Below are 20,807 nucleotides of genomic sequence, written 5' to 3' on the forward strand. Positions count from 1 at the left end.
GTTGTTTCACGAAAAGTGAAAGGCTGCAAATATTGTTTTAATTTTGGTGACTTTCTGCTGAAGTTTTCAAAGTTTTAAATTATAGTACCACTTGAAGGGGCAAGCTAACTTGTTAATTATTTAAATAGTTTTATTGTAAGAGTGTAAAAGAAAGACTTGTGGGATACTGTGTATTGGTAGGTAGGCATACGTAATGCCGCATTCTACAAAGAAACTGATTATCAAGAAAAAGATATCTGTCTAGTTTCACACTTTCTGATTTGGGATTCATAAGTAGCTTGCATCAAAAGTTTTTTAAAGCTTATTGGCTATAAAAGATTATTGGGTATCCTGAAAAAGGGGTGGGTGTATTATACTGTAATGCTTACAGAATATGGAAAATCACTTTTTTCTTCTTTGATCTGTTTTGAAATAATATTTCTGACTAAGTTATATTTAATGAAAGAAAAATGAATCTGTTTTTTTGATCTGAAATAGATGTTTATATTGCGGGGGGGTGGGGGGAGGTGGAGGGTACTCATTGGTTAATTACTTATGTCATATAAAGATGCTGACACTGACAGGTTGTAAAGTTAGGAGCTACACATCTGTAATGATCCACTTTGTGAATAAAAATAAAACTAAGTAGACATTGAATTCTGGGCTCCTCCTTCACAAACTGGCTGTAAAAAATTTAATAGCTATCTCTTTTAGAACGTTGGATATAGATCATGGAGATTTGAGGGCTTTTAGTTCTTTAACTGTCACCAATTATCTCATCAAATACTCAATCAAACTATTTAAATAGAATTTGCCTTTAATAAATCTGTACTGATTGAAAAAAGCCCCTTTTCATTTGTCGCTGAGTTAATTTGTGTTCGCTTATTTGGTTGGAGCATAAAAGAGCTCCCTAATTATTTTGTGCGCAAAAAGACGTCCCTAATTATTTTGTGCTTGTCTAAATCATTGCTAATTTTATCCCAGATTATCATTTCTAAGAGATGTCCCATCGCTGAGGTTAAACTAACGGGCATGTAGTTGCTGGGTTTATCCTTGCATCCTTTTCTGAATAAGGGTGTAATGTTTGCAATTCTCCAGTCCAGTGGCAGCACTCTGGTATATTTTATTCATTCTTGGAACATGAGCCCCCTGCAGGTGCAGGTTTTGTTGTTCATCACTAATTGCCTTTGAGAAGCAATTGCCTTCTGGAACCACTGCAGTCTGTGTGGTGTAGGCCTTATTTGACTTTTCTATTGTAGCTCAACTGAGTGGCTTGCTATTCAATTTTGTAGGGCTGTTAAGAATTAAATATATCAGTATGGATCTGGAGTCATATGAGGCTAAACCAGGTAAGGATGACAGATTTCTTTCCCTGAAATTGCTTTTTAATGCAACAATTCACTAGTTTCAGATTACTATTAATTAACCTAGTGCTTTATTCCAAATCTATTGATTAATTGAATTTTTAAACCTTCCCCAGCTGCTTGATGGGATTTGAACTCATATCTATGGATTACTACTCCAGTAACATTGCCAATGTGTTAGTATTCACTATTTAAGGAGGCTAGGGAAATAAAGACCAGTACCTTGGCAATTTCTTCCTTACTTCTCACAGCACTCTCTGATGTACCGCAATTAATCCTGGTGACTTATCAACTTTAAATATAACCAGGTTTTCCAACAGAGTCATAGATATTAAAGTTCATATAAGCAGTTGGTGAAGGAGATCAGAAGTCAATCTTTACTTCAAGTTAAATTTATTCACAGAGTGAAACATTATGAAGGTTTAGCTCCTAACTCTATAAACCACCACTAGTGTCAATAAGTGTGTTGTACCAGTTAATTCTCAGATACTTTCAACCAGTTTGCTTCCTCTAAGGTTTTACCCCGGTGTCCTTATTTGCAAGATGGACAAAGGACAAACACAAGTAAAGGTTCAACAAGTTTATTAATAATAACACTATTAACCCTTAAATTACCCACATAAAACAAGAGGATACCCCAGATTCAAGTATACTACCCGTAAAGATGGTTTGGTTGAACTGCAGGCTCAATTCTCTGAGTCCCTCTGGTCCGTCGTCACAAAGGTGAGTCTCAATGGCAGCTTCTTCCTTCTTCGGTCAGGCTTCCAAACGGGCAAGGCCATCTCCTTCGTCGAGTCTTCGCTCCAGTGTGTCTCAAAGTGTGTCCCTTTATCCCCCAACCTGCTTGCGTTTCCAGAAACTTCTCTGACTTCCGGCCAATGAGGTTCCAGGAGGGGGTTCCAATACCCAGTGGGTTTCTTGATGTCTGCCTGACAGGACACCAGGGTCCGTCCCCAGGTGTCCTATCTCCATGCTGTTGCTTACGTATAACTTGTTATCAGATAAGGTATCTACAGGAACTCTTGGTGACAGAAAGTCTGGCCCGATCTGGGCTTCTAACAATAGGCCGGTGCATTTCAATGAGGTGCAATGATCTCCTGCTAAGTATCAGTAGAGTGCAACGACCTTTGATGGGTGGTTGATGGGTCAGGCCCAGACACGTTTGTGTATTTGTACAATTTGCCTGTGGTTTGACTGTGTTTGATTTTAATACGCCCAATTCTTTAATTTAAGATATCCAATTTTATCAGCCTTAAAACTAGGCCCTGTTTATATCACCACATTCCCTCCTCTTGATCCAATGAGCGTCTCACCAAACCATCTCAACAAGCAAGTAGCCCGAATCTAGGGTTGACAGTATCATCCCTAACCCACAATAGTACCAACAAATTTAAATGAAGTAAAATAATTTTAAAAAAACAATAAGAAACAATACATCAATCGGGTATATACAAAACAAAACCATAAACAGTACAAAATGACAAATGACTATACATATTAAATTAAGATGGGAGAGTATCAAGGCTCTTGATTGTAGAGCCTCTCCCGATGTCGGGTGGCCCTTGCCGAGTCCAAGCTTTTGCAGAAATTCCTTCTTCCATCGGGCGTGGGGTGAACCACATATATCCGGAGTATCGAAGGCTGATCTTCTGGTCTTTGGTTGATGTGGTGTCTGTGGTTCGGTCTGAGACGAGGAGTCCCAGATAGCAGAGAAGTGTGTAGTTCATTCTGGGGGAGATCAAGGTAGCACCTGTTAATTCTTATTAATGTCTGATTCTCTTTTCCTTTTCTTTACAAGAATGTCGTATGACTCTTTTTTACAAAAAAAACGAAGAAATAAGTAAAGGAATAATAAAGGCCCAATAGTGTCATACGAAGGGTTGGTCGGCAATCAGTGTTGATGGGGTTGAGTGGGGTAAGGAGTTTGCAGAGCGTGAAAGTAAAATGTTGGGTCTGTGGCATGTGTCCTTGTTGTTGGAGGACTATGGTACAGTGTAACAATAGATTCTTCATCCCACAACCAAACTTGGGTGTGTCGGAAAATTGTGACGCAGTATAACGTGGGCAGATAAGAAACCCTTTTCAATTGGGTGATGCGTGGAGTGAATGGATAAAGCTATTTACAATCTGGACTGTGATGTCCTGATTCTTTCTTAGTGGAGGGAACCTATGTGGGCGGGCTTTGGCTGCCAGGTACCCTGGCGTTCACTACCACTTCTGGTAGTGAGCGCCGGGTCAAACGGTTCTGGGAGTCCCGGTACCAGGGGCGCCACAGGGGTAAGGTTTGTGGGTTCCCTATCCTTTCCGTCGGGGTCCCCTGGGCTGGGGTTTTATTCCTGAAGACCTGTAAATTGGGGCGGGGACCGAGGTTGCGTGTGCTGGTCCTGGGGATACTGGGTGGGGGTTGATAACCTGGGGTACAGGTTGTGGACCGTGGTTTAGGTCCGGTGCTGTGGGGTGAGGGTTGGGGCTTCCTTGTGACTCAAAGACTCCTTCCAGGGTGACATGGTATTGGTGAAAATTTTGCTGGGAGCCGAATGCCTTCATTTGGTTCACATGATACCACCCGGCTTTCTTGTGGTCTACCATGACCTTGTATACCGAGGGGCTGGCCTTATCTACCACTGGATAGGGTCCGGCATATTTGGGGGACAAGAACGTTCTAGACTCTGAGCATTATCTGTTGCCCAACCTCATATTCGATGGGTTTTACCTTACCATCAAAATAGGCCTTACTTAATAGAACATAGAACATAGAACATTACAGCGCAGAACAGGCCCTTCGGCCCACGATGTTGCACCGACCAGTTAAAAAAAAAAAACTGTGACCCTCCAACCTAAACCAATTTCTTTTCGTCCATGAACCTGTCTACGGATCTCTTAAACGCCCCCAAACTAGGCGCATTTACTACTGATGCTGGCAGGGCATTCCAATCCCTCACCACCCTCTGGGTAAAGAACCTACCCCTGACATCGGTTCTATAACTACCCCCCCTCAATTTAAAGCCATGCCCCCTCGTGCTGGATTTCTCCATCAGAGGAAAAAGGCTATCACTATCCACCCTATCTAAACCTCTAATCATCTTATATGTTTCAATAAGATCCCCTCTTAGCCGCCGCCTTTCCAGCGAAAACAATCCCAAATCCCTCAGCCTCTCCTCATAGGATCTCCCCTCCATACCAGGCAACATCCTGGTAAACCTCCTCTGCACCCTCTCCAAAGCCTCCACATCCTTCCTGTAATGTGGGGACCAGAACTGCACACAGTACTCCAAGTGCGGCCGCACCAGAGTTGTGTACAGTTGCAACATAACGCTACGACTCCTAAATTCAATCCCCCTACCAATAAACGCCAAGACACCATATGCCTTCTTAACAACCTTATCTACTTGATTCCCAACTTTCAGGGATCTATGCACACATACACCTAGATCCCTCTGCTCCTCCACACTATTCAAAGTCCTCCCGTTAGCCCTATACTCAACACATCTGTTATTCCTACCAAAGTGAATTACCTCACACTTCTCCGCATTAAACTCCATCCGCCACCTCTCGGCCCAACTTTGCAACCTGTCTAAGTCTTCCTGCAAACTACGACACCCTTCCTCACTGTCTACCACACCACCGACTTTGGTGTCATCAGCAAATTTGCTAATCCACCCAACTATACCCTCATCCAGATCATTAATAAATATTACAAACAGCAGTGGCCCCAAAACAGATCCCTGAGGTACACCACTTGTAACCGCACTCCATGATGAATATTTACTATCAACCACCACCCTCTGTTTCCTATCCGCTAGCCAATTCCTGATCCAATTTCCTAGATCACCCCCAATCCCATACATCTGCATTTTCTGCAGAAGCCTACCATGGTGAACCTTATCAAACGCCTTACTAAAATCCATATATACCACGTCCACTGCCTTGCCCCCATCCACCTCCTTGGTCACTTTCTCAAAAAACTCAATAAGGTTAGTAAGGCACGACCTACCTGCCACAAAACCATGCTGACTATCACCTATCAATTCATTACTCTCCAAATAACTATAAATCCTATCCCTTATAATTTTTTCCAACATCTTGCCGACAACAGAAGTGAGACTCACCGGTCTATAATTCCCGGGGAAGTCTCTGTTCCCCTTCTTAAACAATGGGACAACATTCGCTAACCTCCAATCTTCTGGTACTATACCAGAGGCCAACGACGACCTGAAGATCAGAGCCAGAGGCTCTGCAATCACTTCTCTTGCCTCCCAGAGAATCCTTGGATAAATCCCATCCGGACCAGGGGATTTATCTATTTTCAGACCCTCCAGAATATCCTGCACATCCTCCTTATCAACTGTAATACTGTCTATTCTACTCCCTTGCAACCCAGTGTCCTCCTCAGCTATATTCATGTCCCCTTGCGTGAACACCGAAGAGAAATATTGGTTCAATGCTTCACCAATCTCCTCCGGTTCCACACATAACTTCCCTCTGCCATCTATAACTGGCCCTAAACTTGCCCTAACCAACCTTCTGTTCTTGACATACCTATAGAACGCCTTAGGATTCTCTTTAACCCTATCCGCCAAAGTCTTCTCATGTCCCCTTTTAGCCCTTCTAAGCTCGCTCTTCAACTCCCTCTTAGCCAATCTAAAGCTTTCTAGTGCACTACCCGAGTGCTCACGTCTCATCCGAACATAAGCCTCCTTTTTCTTTTTAACCAACAAAGAAACTTTTTTGGTGCACCACGGTTCCCTAGCCCTACCAATTCCTCCTTGCCTGACAGGGACATACCTATCACAGACTCGCAGTAGCTGCTCCTTGAAAAAACTCCACATGTCGGACGTTCCCAGTCCCTGTAATCTCCTAGTCCAACCTATGTTTCCTAATTCTCTCCTAATAGCCTCATAATTACCCTTCCCCCAGCTAAAACCATTGGCCCGAGGTTCATGCCTATCCCTTTCCATCACTAAGGTGAACGTAACCGAATTGTGGTCACTATCACCAAAATGCACACCAACTTCCAAGTCTAGCACCTGGTCTGGCTCATTTCCCAGCACCAGATCCAATATAGCCTCACCTCTAGTTGGCCTGTCTACATACTGAGTCAAAAAACCTTCCTGCACGCTTTGAACAAAAACTGACCCCTCTAACGAGCTAGAGCTATAACAATTCCAGTCAATATTAGTCAAGTTAAAATCCCCCATAACAATTGCCCTATTACTTTCACTCCTAAGCAGGATTGACTCCGCAATCCTTTCCTCAACCTCTCTAGAACTTTTAGGAGGTCTATAAAAGACTCCCAACAGGGTGACCTCTCCTCTCCTATTTCTAATCTCCGCCCATACTACCTCAACAGATAAGTCCTCATCAAACCTCCTCTCTGACACTGTGATACAATCTCTGACCAATAATGCTACCCCTCCCCCTCTTCTACCTCCTTCCCTACTTCGACTAAAACATTTGAACCCCGGGACCTGCAGCATCCATTCCTGCCCCTGCTCTATCCATGTCTCTGAAATAGCCACAACATCGAAGTCCCAGGTACTGATCCACGCTGCAAGTTCACCCACTTTATTGCGAATACTCCTGGCATTGAAGTATACACATTTCAAACCCTGCTCCACCCCATCCATGCATCCCTCACTTTCAGCCCCACTACTCAGGATCCCTCCCCCCCCCCCGAATCAGTTTAAACCTCCCTGCATGGCCTTAGCAAATTTACCCCCCAGGATATTGGTCCCCTTCTGATTAAGGTGTAGACCATCCTTCTCATAGAGGTCACACCTTCCCCAGTACGAGCCCCAATTGCTTAAGTACCTGAACCCCTCCCTCCTGCACCATCCCCTCAGCCATGAATTCAAACCTTCCCTCTCCCTATTCCTCTCTAAACTATCCCGTGGTACAGGCAAGAGTCCAGAGATAACCACTCTGTCAGTCTTGGCCTTTAGTTTCCACCCCAACTCCATAAATCCCTGCCTAATATCCCCTTCCCCTATCCTCCCTATGTCGTGTGTCCCCACATGTACAATAACTTGTGGTTTATCTCCCTCCCCCCTAAGAGTCCTGAATACCCTGTCAGACACATCCCGGACCCCAGCCCCTGGTAGGCAACACACCAACCCTGAGTCCCTACCTTTAGTTCCGACCCTCCTATCTGTCCCCTTAATTGTGGAGTCCCCAATCACAAGGCCCAGTCTTTTACAGCCCCTAACCACCTGAGCTTTCTCACTCGGCTCACCCCCAGAGATCTGCTCTCTATGCTCAGTTGATTCCTCCTCAACTGTAGCCTCCAGCACCGAAAACCTATTATGGAGGGGAACCGCCCCAGGGGATTGTCTTCCCGATTGCTTCTTACCCCTCCTCCTGGCATTGACCCAAGCCTCATTTCTAGGAGTTACTATTTCTCTATAACTCCTATCAACTTCCACCTCCGCCTCCCGAATTATGCGGAGTTCCTCTACCTCCCCCTCCAGCTCCTTTACACGCTCCTCCAGAAGCTGCAATCTAATGCACTTCTTACAACTAAAATCTCCTGAAACACTACTGGATTTCCTCACCACATACATCCCACAGGAGATGCAGCATACTGCCTGAACTGCCATCCCTGAAGCCATTACCAGCAAGAAAAAAAGAAAACAAAAAAAAAACTTCCCCAACTGTCACTCTCCACTGCAGCCCGAGCAACACTCCCTCACTGAGACACCAACTGTCACACTCTTTGCTGCTTCCGTTTGCCTATCTTAATGGCTTTAGCCTGTTGTGCGGCCTGTATGTTTTCTAGGATGGCTCTCATGGCATTTTCGTGGGTGAGGGCCATGACTTCGGGCCCGGACAGATCCAGCCCGAGTAAAGGTTCAATTCCTCGCATAGGTCACCCAGTCATGAGGACATGGGGGGTGAATCCGGTGGAACTAGATACGGAATTGCTCACTATCATTAATATGAAGGGAAGGACTTTGTTCCAGGAGTGATTGTTCTGCTGAATGGTCTTACGGATCATATCTTTGAGGGTCCGGTTCATCCTCTCTACTACACCGCTAGATTGGGGGTGGTAAGCAATGTGGAATTGTTGCTTTATCCTGAACAATTCCATTACGTGTTGCATTACCTGGGCAGTGAAGTGAGTGCCCTGGTCCAAGTCGATGCTGTGGGGAAGGCCCCACCTAGTGAATATGTGCTGCACTGGGATGTCAGCCGTGATCTTGGCTGTGTTAGTGTGGGTTGGAAAAGCTTCCACTCATTTACTAAAAGTGTCTACGATGACCAGGATGTATTTGTAACCGCCCACTCCGGGCGGTAGGGGACCAATATAGTCAACCTGGAGATTTGTCCAGGGACCTTCCACAGGGCGAGTCTGCCTCAGTTCCCCTTTGTGGGCATATTTATCAGGATTGTTCTGTGCACAGATGATACAATTATCGACGTAATGCCGCACATCCTGTTCTAGGTTTGGCCACCAGCACAATCCTTTGATTCGCTCACTTGTGGTTCCTGCCCCTTGATGGCCCTGGACATCGTGGTTTTGGAAAATGATTTGGTTACGGTCCCTGGTTGGGACCACATATAGGCCGTCCTTAAGGACAAGCCCATCCTGTACCGATATTACGTCTCGCCATTTTTCAAAGGAGGCGGGGTTTGCCCCTTCCTGAATTTGTTTCAGGTCCTGGTCACTGCTCTGGGCTCGTTTTAGGTCTTCACCCTTGGTCTGGCAACAGTCACAGCTCCAATTCACTCTGTAACTATTGGTTGCCAAAATTTCCCCTCTCTGGCACCCTGTTTGGCTAATTCATCCGCCCTTATGTTCCCAAGTGGGGTGGTGCGGTGATGGGCCTTTACTTTAATTATGCCATACTCCCGGTCTTGGGCAGCCTGGAAAATAAATCTTAACAGTGGGGCTGATGGTAGAGGTTTCCCATCTGCAGATATGAATCCCCTTGCTTCCCATAGGGGCATGAAGTCTGTTAAACTGTTGCAGACATACATACTTTCGGAGTGTATGTCCGCGGGTGTGGGAAACAGGTCAGGATGGCTGACTACGTATACTATCGCTGCCAGTTCTGCAGCTTGTGCACTCATGTGTGCTGGAAGTTTTAAGGCTATCTCCCTCAGGGGCTTGCCTTCTTGGTCTTCCACGTATATCCCACATCCTGTCCTCCTGTTTCCCTCTTCCACCATGGATAACCCATCTACAAAAATTTTTAAACTGTCCTGAGCCTGGGTTTGGCTGATTCCCCTGGCTCCTCCCCCCTTCTGTTTTGGCAAAAACGGCCCCTTGGGGTCTTTTATTGCCGGAACCTGGCATTCATGGGGCTCCCTGCCGTAGGTTAGGTTGTCTGCCAGGAATGTGGGGACCCGGGTGTGTTTGACCGCAATGTCTCGACCCTGTAACATGAGTGTCCACCGTGCAATACGGTTTTGACTAACCGTCCCACCTTTAATTCGGCCATTCAGCAGTAGTTGTATGGGGGTGTGTTCTGTAAGTATAGTGAGGGGGTTCAAGCCGACTATGTAGTTAAAGTGGTGCACTGCCCAGAAAACTGATAATAAGTGGGTTTCGCACACCGAAAAACTTCGTTCAACCAGAGTTAGTATGCGGGAAGCGTAAGCAATTGGGCCGAGTCGTCCATGCCGTTCTTGGAGGAGCACGGCAGCTAGTGTGCTGTCAGTGGCTGCTACTTCAAGGGCAAAGGGGAGTTCAGGGCTGGGTACCTGTAAGGCAGGGGCTTGTGCAAGGGATTGTTTGAGGTCTGAGACTGCTTGTGTGTGTCGCGCAGTCCAGACCCACGGGGTGTTTTTCCGTAAAAGTTCGGACAGAGGAGCGGCTTTAGTGGCGAAACCATCTATATGGTTGCGGCAGTACCCCACTAAGCCCAGAAAGGAGCGCAGGGAGCTCACGTCCTTTGGTAAGGGAAGGCGTGTTACAGATTCGATTCGCTTCCTTTCTATCTCATGCTTTCCCTCAGTCACTACTGTACCCAAGTAAGAGACCTGTCACCTCATGATCTGGGCTTTCTTGGGATTTACCTTTAACCCTAGTGTAGTGAGGAGGTTCAGCAGTTCATCCAATAACTTTAGATGTTCCCCTCTTGTTTCAGTCTGTAAGAGGAGATCATCTACGTATTGTACCAAACATTCTGGTTTGGAGAATCCCTCCAAGCCTTTTGCTAAGCGCTGGTGAAATATGGAGGGGGAGTTATGAAAACCTTGTGGTAAACACGTCCAGGTATACTGTTGTCCCTGGAACGTGAAGGCAAATTTGTATTGACAGTGGTGATCTAAGGGAATTGACCAGAAGCCATTACTCTGTCCAACACTGTGAAAAGTTTTGCGTGTGGGGCTTGTTTCATCATGGCTTCTGGGCTAGTCACCACTGTGGGGGCTGTGACGGGGGTGATGCGCGATATAACTCACGAGGCTAGAGATGCTCGAGGAAATAAAGGCTTTTATTAACTACTACAATAGAGCTACCATATATAATACACGATCCCAGACTGAAGGGTCCCAGACAGAGCAGTGACCTTTATACCTCTCCCAGGAGGCGGAGCCCGACTGGGATGTACCATAATAACTATATTACAGGTAGAACAGCCCAACCCTAACCCCAACAGTAACATGTAGAACAGCCCAACCCTAACTCCAACAGTAACATATATACAGACTCATAGTACTGGCCAGACCCTGGCTCAGTACTACCTGGTGGGAACCAACGATGGTTCACCACAGGGGGTAGTCTGATTTAGGGCTCGATAATCGATTGTGAGTTTCCACGAACCGTCCGGTTTCCTTACCGGCCATATGGGGGAGTTGTTAGTGGAAGCAGGACTCCTTGTTTTAATAAATTGCTAATCACCTTGGCCACTTCCCCTTTGGCTTGCTTAAGGAAGCCGTACTGTCTTTGGGGTTTAGGGTCAGGACCTTCTATGTTCACCTCTCCTGTTATTCGGCCGCAGTCATGCTTGTGACTGGCGAATGCCTGTGTGTGTTTGGCTAATATACCCTGTGCTTCAGGGTCTTCCGTCATTTCTGTGGGCCTGATCCACAATTCTCCAAAAGTAGATATTCGGTCTACGTATCTGCCAGTGGCCACCTCGACTGGGGATTGACAGGTGGTTGGCATTTGCCAAATGCAACAGTTAGCGGGGTCAAACGGTAGGTTTTTCCTCATCAGATCGGACCCTAGAATGTGCTCTGCCTCTGGGTGGAGTTTAACCAAGATAGCTGGGTGATGACACATTATATTACCCAGTCGAAATTCTACTGGGTCTGTTTCCAAGCCTTCCTGTAAATGTCCCATAAAGCCACTTAACATTATTGTTTTCCTGGTAGGCCAAGTGCAGCTGAGGTCACGGGATGTGTTAAGAGTGGTATGGGATCCCCCTGTGTCCCATAAGAACTCGATGGGGCGGCCTCCTACTTTGCCTTTTACAAGGGGTCTCCCTACACTATCCCATTCAGTGTTGCAAACCCAAGTTAGGGAGGTCTGACACAGTCATGCTTCCAGTCCGGAGTCTAATTGGGGGTAGAGGCTGAAAGGGGTGTCAGAGGCATCCACCGGGGTTGTGATGCATTGTCTGGCAGGTCCTTCTAATGACATAGGTCGGGGTTCTCCTCTGTGAAATCGTTGGGGCGGTTGTGGGGTCTGGCTGGGCGGGGCTCTACATTCCCTGGCAAAATGGCCGATCTGGCCGCAGTTGTAACACTGTGCTTGTGGAGGTGGATATCTGGAAGTGGCTTTGTCTTGTTCCCTGTACCTGGGGTTGGGGATATATCGGGGTTCTGCATGGGGCTGCAGTTTTCTGTATCGATAATTGGCAGGGGTATATGGGGGTGGGTGCCCTGAGTTTCCGTGTCCCCTGTCGGGTGCTCCCCTCTCTTTTGTTGGCAGTTGTTTAAGCCTAGTACTGGGGTCATCCCTATTGTAGCCTATGGCAGCCAAAATGGCCGCCTTCATTTCTGGTAGGGTTTCCCCGGCCACGTTCTGGGGTTCGGGTAGGGCGGAACGGATGGTAGGACTTAAACATGACAGAATAAGTTTAACCTCTTCTGCCTTGTCTAGGCCGTTTAAAACATGATATTGGGTGACCTGGTCAAAGAGAGCATGTGGATCCCCGGAGGGTTCAAATACTCCAATCACTTTAGCTATGTCAGTGAGCTGTGTCATGGTGTATGGAGTTACATAAGTCACATTGTGGTTCTGTCCGTCCTGTCGTTGGGTGGTGACCGGATTCATCGGTATAGGAACCGGATTAGTGACTGGTCTTATTGGGATGGTAAAAGGACTAGGAGCTGAGGTTGAGTTTCCCCAGATGGGGGCCGGATTAGGTGGTGCCGTTGGTTCCACTACCGGGAAGGGAGGTGGGGGTCCCCAGTCGGCAGTGACACTAGCTGTTGCATAATGGCAGGCATCCTCTTCTAAATCCCCCCACTCTACCCCTGGGTCACTATCCCCTGTTTCAGTCGTGTATGCGCACATTACACCCCTTTTTAAAGCGAGTTGTGCTTTTAAATCTTTAATCTCGCGCAGGCATTTGGAGTGGTCTGTTGCGCGGGCTGTATTTACTTTTCCTGCTTGGTGCAAAACTTTTACTGCAGCCTGTAGGTCGCTGCATTTACGTTTAACTTCCTCTACCTGTTGCAGCGCAGCCTCTCTCTCACGGACAGCACGCTGTGCCTTTAGGTAGGCTTTATCACATTGAGCCTGGAATTGGCTCATGTGTATCATATTGATTTGGTTCTTTTCCTTTTGTATGTTTACCTCCGCTTCCACTTGTTGTATGCGCACGGTCTTCCATCGGGCGAACTTAAATGTGAGGATGGTTAGGTACACTGCCATAAGTAGGATTCCTATTACGGCCAGTTGTGACAGAATGCGGACCCATGGGTGGATTTGGACATTTGAACCCCAATCCCAGAGGTCCTCCCATTCAGCATGACTGGCCATAATTATTTCCTTTTAGGATTCGTCACTTGACTATAGGTAACGGATCGGGGTAGGGGTCCGGTTTTCACTAAATTCCCTCCCGTAGATTTTATCCAAATTCCCTAGACTGTTCTAGTTCTACCTACACAGTTTGTCCACCTTGTGTTACAGACACCGGGTTTATGGCCCAATTTACTGGTTGAATCTGTATTAGTCCTTCACTCACTTAAGACTGGCCGTCATGTGCGGCAGCTGCCCTCTTAATTCAGGCTCAGACGGAGTGTTGGAGAATACCGGGTTGAAGGTTCAACTTTGGAGTAACGTATCACTGCTTATCGAAATCCCATCTGGGGTGCCACTGTTGTACCTGTTAATTCTCAGATACTTTCGACCAGTTTGCTTACTCTAAGGTTTTACCCCGGTGTCCTTATTTGCAAGATGGACAAAGGACAAACACAAGTAAAGTTTCAACAAGTTTATTAATAATAACACTATTAACCCTTAAATTACCCACATAAAACAAGAGGATACCCCAGATTCAAGTATACTACCCATAAAGATGGTTTGGTTGAACTGCAGGCTCGACTCTCTGAGTCCCTCTGGTCCTTCGTCACGAAGGTGAGTCTCGATGGCAGCTTCCGTCCTTCCTTCTTCGGTCAGTCTTCCGAATAGGCAAGGCCGTCTCCTTCGTCGAGTCTTCGCTCAAGTGTGTCTCAAAGTGTGTCCCTTTATCCCCCAACCTGCTTGCCTTTCCAGAAACTTCTCTGGCTTCCGGCCAATGAGGTTCCAGGAGGGGGTTCCAATACCCAGTGGGTTTCTTGATGTCTGCCTGACAGGACACCAGGGTCCGTCCCCAGGTGTCCTATCTCCATGCTGTTGCTTACGTATAACTTGTTATCAGATAAGGTATCTACAGGAACTCTTGGTGACAGAAAGTCTGGCCCGATCTGGGCTTCTAACAATAGGCCGGTGCATTTCAATGAGGTGCGATGATCTCCTGCTAAGTATCAGTAGATTGTAACGACCTTTGATGGGTGGTTGATGGGTCAGGCGCAGACACGTTTGTGTATTTGTACAATTGGTCTGCCTGTGGTTTGACTGTGTTTGATTTTAATATGCCCAATTCTTTAATTTAGGATATCCAATTTTATCAGCCTTAAAACTAGGCCCTGTTTATATCACCACAAGTGTCTCTTTCCTCCTGTACAATTACTGCCCATTCTGCTACCTCCAGAATGTTCTTTTTTTTGTTTCTATAAGATATCACTGTGTCTGCGTGGGTTTCCTCTGGGTGCTCCGGTTTCCTCCCACACTCCAAAGATGTGCGTGTTAGGTTAATTGGCCATGCTAAAATTGACCCTGGTGTCAGAGGGATTCAGTAAGAAGTCTCACAACACCAGGTTAAAGTCCAACAGGTTTATTTGGTAGCAAATACCATTAACCTGTTGGACTTTAACCTGGTGTTGTGAGACTTCTCACTGTGTTCACCCCAGTCCAACACCGGCATCTCCACGTCAGAGGGATTAGCAGGGTAAATGTGTGAAGTTATGGGAATAGGACCTGGGTGAGATTGTGGTCAGTACAGACTTGATGGGCTGAATGGCCTCCTTCTGTAGGGATTCTATTCTATGATATCAGTCGCAGTCGCAGAATGCTCTTCAGCAATTGTCCACAGTGGCAATTCACCTACATAGATGTCTTGGTTATCTGTCTTCCAGCCTGGTGGGCAAAGTGATTGTCAATAACAGTTTGTACATTACGGAGTATTATGTCTTCAGACAACAGCTGTTACCTTCTAGTTCTAATCTAATTATTGTCAAGGCCTAAACTATTTCTCAATAAGTGACTAATCATTATCTGTAACCGCACAGAGTTCAACAGAGATTGAATTTCTGTGCATTGGACAAGTCAGATGTCAGAGCTTTCTCAACATTACTTATTCAAAGGTATCTCAAATTTTCAAAAGGTTTTTTATTGAAAAACAAGGGAAGAGCATCAGTGATATTGAACTTTGGTGGGACTGCAAAATGGATGGCAATAGAGGATGTGTCTTATACATCCCAGCTGATTTTCATATCCATTGAGTTTATAGCTGAGATGGAGCTACTTGGACTCATGATATTACTGATAGTACGAACTGAATTTTCCCATCCATCCCGCCATGGGAATTGTAGCGGGCGGGAGCTGGACCATGCAAAGGTCTGTTGACCTTGGGCAGGATTTTCCGGTGTTGGGGCAAGCACGGTGGGAAAATCCCATCCCACATCTCACTTGCACTACAAAGCTGATGAAATAAAATTGGGCCCTGGCTGTAAAGTGGACTGCAACTCTAGCCCCAAATAAATATCGGGCGGCACGGTAGCACAGTGGTTAGCACTGCTGCTTCACAGCTCCAGGGACCTGGGTTCGATTCCCGACTTGGGTCACTGTCTGTGTGGAGTTTGCATATTCTCCTCGTGTCTGCGTGGGTTTCCTCCGGGTGCTCCGGTTTCCTCCCACAGTCCAAAGATGTGCGGGTTAGGTTGATTGGCCATGCTAAAAAATTGCCCCTTAGTGTCCTGGGATGCGTAGGTTAGAGGGATTAGTGGGTAAATATGTAGGGATATTGGGGTAGGGCCTGGGTGGGATTGTGGTCGGTGCAGACTCGATGGGCCGAATGGCCTCTTTCTGTGCTGTAGGGTTTCTAAGATATCCTAGATCTGGGGCACTCCCTCAACCTGCGTTCAAGGTCACTGAAACTTTCTGTGGTATTTACCTCTCTCTTAAGTGCATGATTGTCATGGTTTCTATTGCATCATTAGTTGGCATCATCAATTAAATACATCTAGATTAAGTATCCATTTTAGATCCATAATTTGCATTGGTAAATTCACTAAGAATCCCACACATTTATGAGGGGTTGCATTAGGAATTTAGATGAATTTAAAATTGCTTACCCTCCAACCTGCAGATATGCTCAGAGGTGCAGAGAATCTTCACAGCCAGGGATGCAGCCATCACAGCAGACAGCTACGATCTCACCTATAGATCTGGATACGCAGGGAGACGCTTTCTGAACTAATCCCACAAGCATTTGAAAGATAAGCAGGGTGATCAAGGTAGGAAAGGCTCCCCCACCCCCTCCATCTAGAAAACACAAAGGAAGATGCAAGAAGCCCCCCTGCAGTCCGAAAGGAGAACCTCCAGAGACCAGTGTGTTCTCATTGCAATGAAATGTGCCATTCCAAGCCTGAGCGCTGGAGATTGTGAGGGAAGCCCGGTGGCCTAACAGAGCCCCATATGAGCAATTCCTTGAAGGATGCCCCAATGGGTATTCCAGCAGAGCAGGCAGAGACACACGCTGCAGAACTTTATCCCTTGTAGGGCCTAGCATCACATGTGTCTGAGCTGGACAAGCTTCCAGAGACCTTCTGGGGATTTGTCCCCCTACCTGTCCCTAAACGTGAGCAAGTCTGTTGTCTGTTGTACTACTCCAGTACACTCAGTCCTTAATATTACAGGGGAACCCAAACCTACCCCCTAAGTCCTTCCCGAAGACCCAAGTCTGATCAGCGGAGTGGGAGAAAGATTTGTGTTTGCATCCCTTCATAGAGTCCACTGAGCTGTTTTGGGCCCTATCATAGTGAGAATTGTCCCTGAATGACTAGCAGCAGGAATCAATTTTCTCCTTGGAGACAATTTGCTTGGCAGCAAAGGTGTTAGCTGGTGAAAAAAAAAGGCCAACACCAACTAGCAGAAATCTGCAGGAGAGCAGAAACCTGGGGAAGGTCCTGAGGCACAGAAGGATGAAATAGCACCGAAAAACATTGAGTGAGGGCTGCTCAAATGTAACAAAGATGAACCTGGGCTTCTGAAGTTAAGAGGCCCAGGAAAGGTTAATAGAATTTCAAATAGACTCACAGAATATCTCAGATTTAATTGGGAACAGAGATGTCCCAGAGCAGGGAAAGAGATAGAGAGGGAGATGCCTCATGTAGTCTAAGAACCCAAAGGAAGGCAAGTTACTAAACCAGGAAAGGAAAATGTTAAAGAATTGTCTAAAATATGGCTACGAGAAACCTTCTTTCTGACATTAAATGCAGACAAAACACAGAGGACCAGACAGGGAGAGAGATGCCTCACCCTGTTGAAAAGCCACAAAGGAGTATGGCTAGAGCTGCATCTCCACTGGAGGGCAGGAGTGTTCCAGGGTACATACAACCAGTTAGGAGAGCACCCACTCCTGAGCCATAGGCCACGGTTAAGAAGCTAATGATTGGTTTAGCTGACAGCTTTATGGCAAATTTTAATGGGGACCAGGGAAGTTCCCAAATTGGCCCAGAAAGGGTGAGGGTGATGTCTCACTTAGTTGAAAATCCACTGGGAGGTACAGAGAGAGCTGCCCATCCACAAGAGGGCAGCAGTGCTTCAAAAGACCTGGAGCTAGCTACCCAGCTGACCAACAGAAGAATTCCTACCAAATTGGATCCCAAACCCCACCCACATTAATGTAGAGCCACAAGGCAATCTGACAGGGCTGCCCACTTCCATTTAAAATGATCCATAACAACCACCAGGCTCTAGCACTGGAGATCTATATGTATGGATGTAGGAGAGGCCCCTTCCAGAAGGCCATCTTCCCATCAATCTGGGCCCAGAAAGGTTGGCTCAAGTTCAGCAGCAGACTACCCGCCTGCTGCTGTGCCAACCTAAAGCACCTAGCTGTCTGAATCACTCCAGCTGTGCTAGCACCTGAGCTGGAAATTCCATCAGGAAAAAGATATAAAAGTCTGAGGTCACGAACCAACTGACTCAAGGATAGCTTCTTCCCTGCTGCCATCAGACTTTTGAATGGACCTACCATTAAGTTGATCTTTCTCTATACCCTAGCTATGACTGTAACACTACATTCTGCATCCTATCCTTTCCTACTCTATGTACGGTATGCTTTGTCTATATAGTGTGCAAGAAACAATACTTATCACTGTATACTAATACATGTGACAATAATAAATCAAATCAAGAATCATTAATGCCCCCCATTCTTCAAGGTTTGAACAGCTGAACACACATGTTGCCAAGGTAGACAGCCAGGAGCTAAGCTGGACCAGATTCGTTTCATCCTATGATCAAAGGACCTGGCACTCTCAGAGTAAGATGCCCAATATTCCCCTGTAAATAGTCCAGAGCAGCTTAACCATCATACAGAAATGGGACTCTGCCCAGGTTTAATACCTGCCCCCCACTTATACTGTTTCTACAGGAACTTTGTGCCATTGCCTCCAAGGCTGATTAATCTCTGCATGCCTATCGCCTCATGTGAAGTCAACTCCATTGGAAAAGGGAATTACACAGCATCATTTACAGCCTGCCAAGCTCCATGAAGGAATATCTCATTGGACTTGGGTCTATCCCTCTTTTACTGTTGGAGTGAAAGGGAGGCAATGTTGCTACCCTCCTCCCGCATTTGAGCGTGTGCAAATAAACTAACCCTTTGAGTTCATTCTATCTTGATTTTTCTGTGGGGTTATTACTAGAAATTGTATCACACCAAAAACAAGGGTTTGGGAAGTGCACTACATTTATAAAGGGGAAAGCAAATCAAAACATCTTTCTGTTTACAGATGGATGGTCAGAAAATAAATCAGTGCCGTTTAAATTAATCCCACTTCCTGTCTGTAACAAATTCATCCACAGATGTGAGCATTGCAGGCAAGAACACTCGTATTTATTGCTCATCCCAAAGTATCTTTGAGGAAGTGGTGGTGAGCTACATTCTTCAGCTGCTGCAGGTCATGTGATGAAGTTTTGCAGCGTGTTGCTATGTAGGGATTTCCATCTTGTGGTGATGAAGCAGCACTGGTATATTTTAAAGTCAGGATGCTGCATGACTTGAAAGAGAATTTGCAGATGGTGCTATTTCAGGATTGCAGAACCTTGTTCAGCTATGCAGTAAAGGTTGATGGTTTGGAAGGTTTTGTTAAAGAAGCCTTGCAAAGTTGCTGCAGTGCATCATGTAGATGGCATTCACTGGGGTTAGTGGTGGAGGGAATGAATGTTTAAGTTGATGCAAGGATGTCAGTCAAGCAGATGTTTTGTTCTGGATTGTAATGAACTTCTTGAGAGTTATTGGAGTTATACTCTTTCAGGCAAGTGCACTGTATTCCATCACACTTCTGACTTGTGCTTTGTAGGTGGTGGAAAAGCTTTGGGAGTCAAGAGCCGAGTCACTAGTTGTCATAAAATCCCCACAGTACAGAAGGAGGCCATTCGGCACATCAAGTCTGCACCGACCACAACCCCACCCAGGCCCTACTCCCGCAACCCCACACATTTATCCGGCACGGTAGCACAGTGGTTAGCACTGCTGCTTCACAGCTCCAGGGTCCCGGGTTCGATTCCCGGCTCGGGTCACTGTCTGTGTGGAGTTTGCACATTCTCCTCGTGTCTGCGTGGGTTTCCTCCGGGTGCTCCGGTTTCCTCCCACAGTCCAAAGATGTGCGGGTTAGGTTGATTGGCCAGGTTAAAAAAAAAAATTGCCCCTTAGAGTCCTGAGATGCGTAGGTTAGTGGGATTCGCGGGTAAATATGTGGGGGTAGGGCCTGGGTGGGATTGTGGTCGGTACAGACTCGATGGGCCGAATGGCCTCCTTCTGCACTGTAGGGTTTCTATGATAATCCCCTTGACATTACAGTCAATTTATCATGGTCAATCAACTTAATCTGTACATCTTTGGACTGTGGGAGGAATCCGGAGTACCCAGAGGAAACCCACGCAGACATGGGGAGAATGTGCAGCCTCCACACAGTCAGTGACCCGAGGCCGGATTTGAACCTGGGTCCCTGGCGCTGTGAGGTGGCAGTGCTAACCACTGTGCCATCCTGTAGAATACCCAATCTCTGACCTGCTTTTGTAGCCGCAATATTTATGATTTTGATGGTGGGGTTAGATTCAGCGATGATAATACTATTGAACATCAGGGGTGATGTTAGCTTCTCTCCTGTTGGAAACAATTATTGGCCAGCACGTGTGTGGCATGAATGTTCCTTGCAACTTAACAGCCCAAGTCTGAATATTGTCCAGGACTTGTTGTATGCAGGCACAATCTACTATTTTCCTCATCAGCTATGGAAGCCTTTTTCAAGATTTTTGGTATCACTATAATATATAAAAATGTAATGATTCTGCTCCAGATAGGAATGTGGAGTTAAAATCATCATTGGATCAGCCATGATCTTGAGTGGAAAAGTAGGCTTGAAGGGCTAACTGGCCCACTACTGCTCCTAGTTCTTAAATTCTTATGCTCTTAAAGATGGAGTGCTCCAAGGAACTGGATAACTACTTAAATTTCAAAGCTGAATGATCACTCTTTCATTGGTTATATTTGAGTGGCAGCATATGTGGGGAAAATCCTGTTTTGGGATTAATTGTGCTTCTCACTAACAAATTACTTGCTTTGTGGAAAATGTATTTGGAAAACCCCTTTCACTTAAACACAATGTGGGAATGCAAATTATTTGAAATTGTAAATGAATCAATGCTATCCTCTCAAAAACAACTCAGGCACCCTT

This window comes from Mustelus asterias, chromosome 1 (genome assembly GCF_964213995.1).
Source record: "Mustelus asterias chromosome 1, sMusAst1.hap1.1, whole genome shotgun sequence".
NCBI lineage: Eukaryota > Metazoa > Chordata > Chondrichthyes > Carcharhiniformes > Triakidae > Mustelus > Mustelus asterias.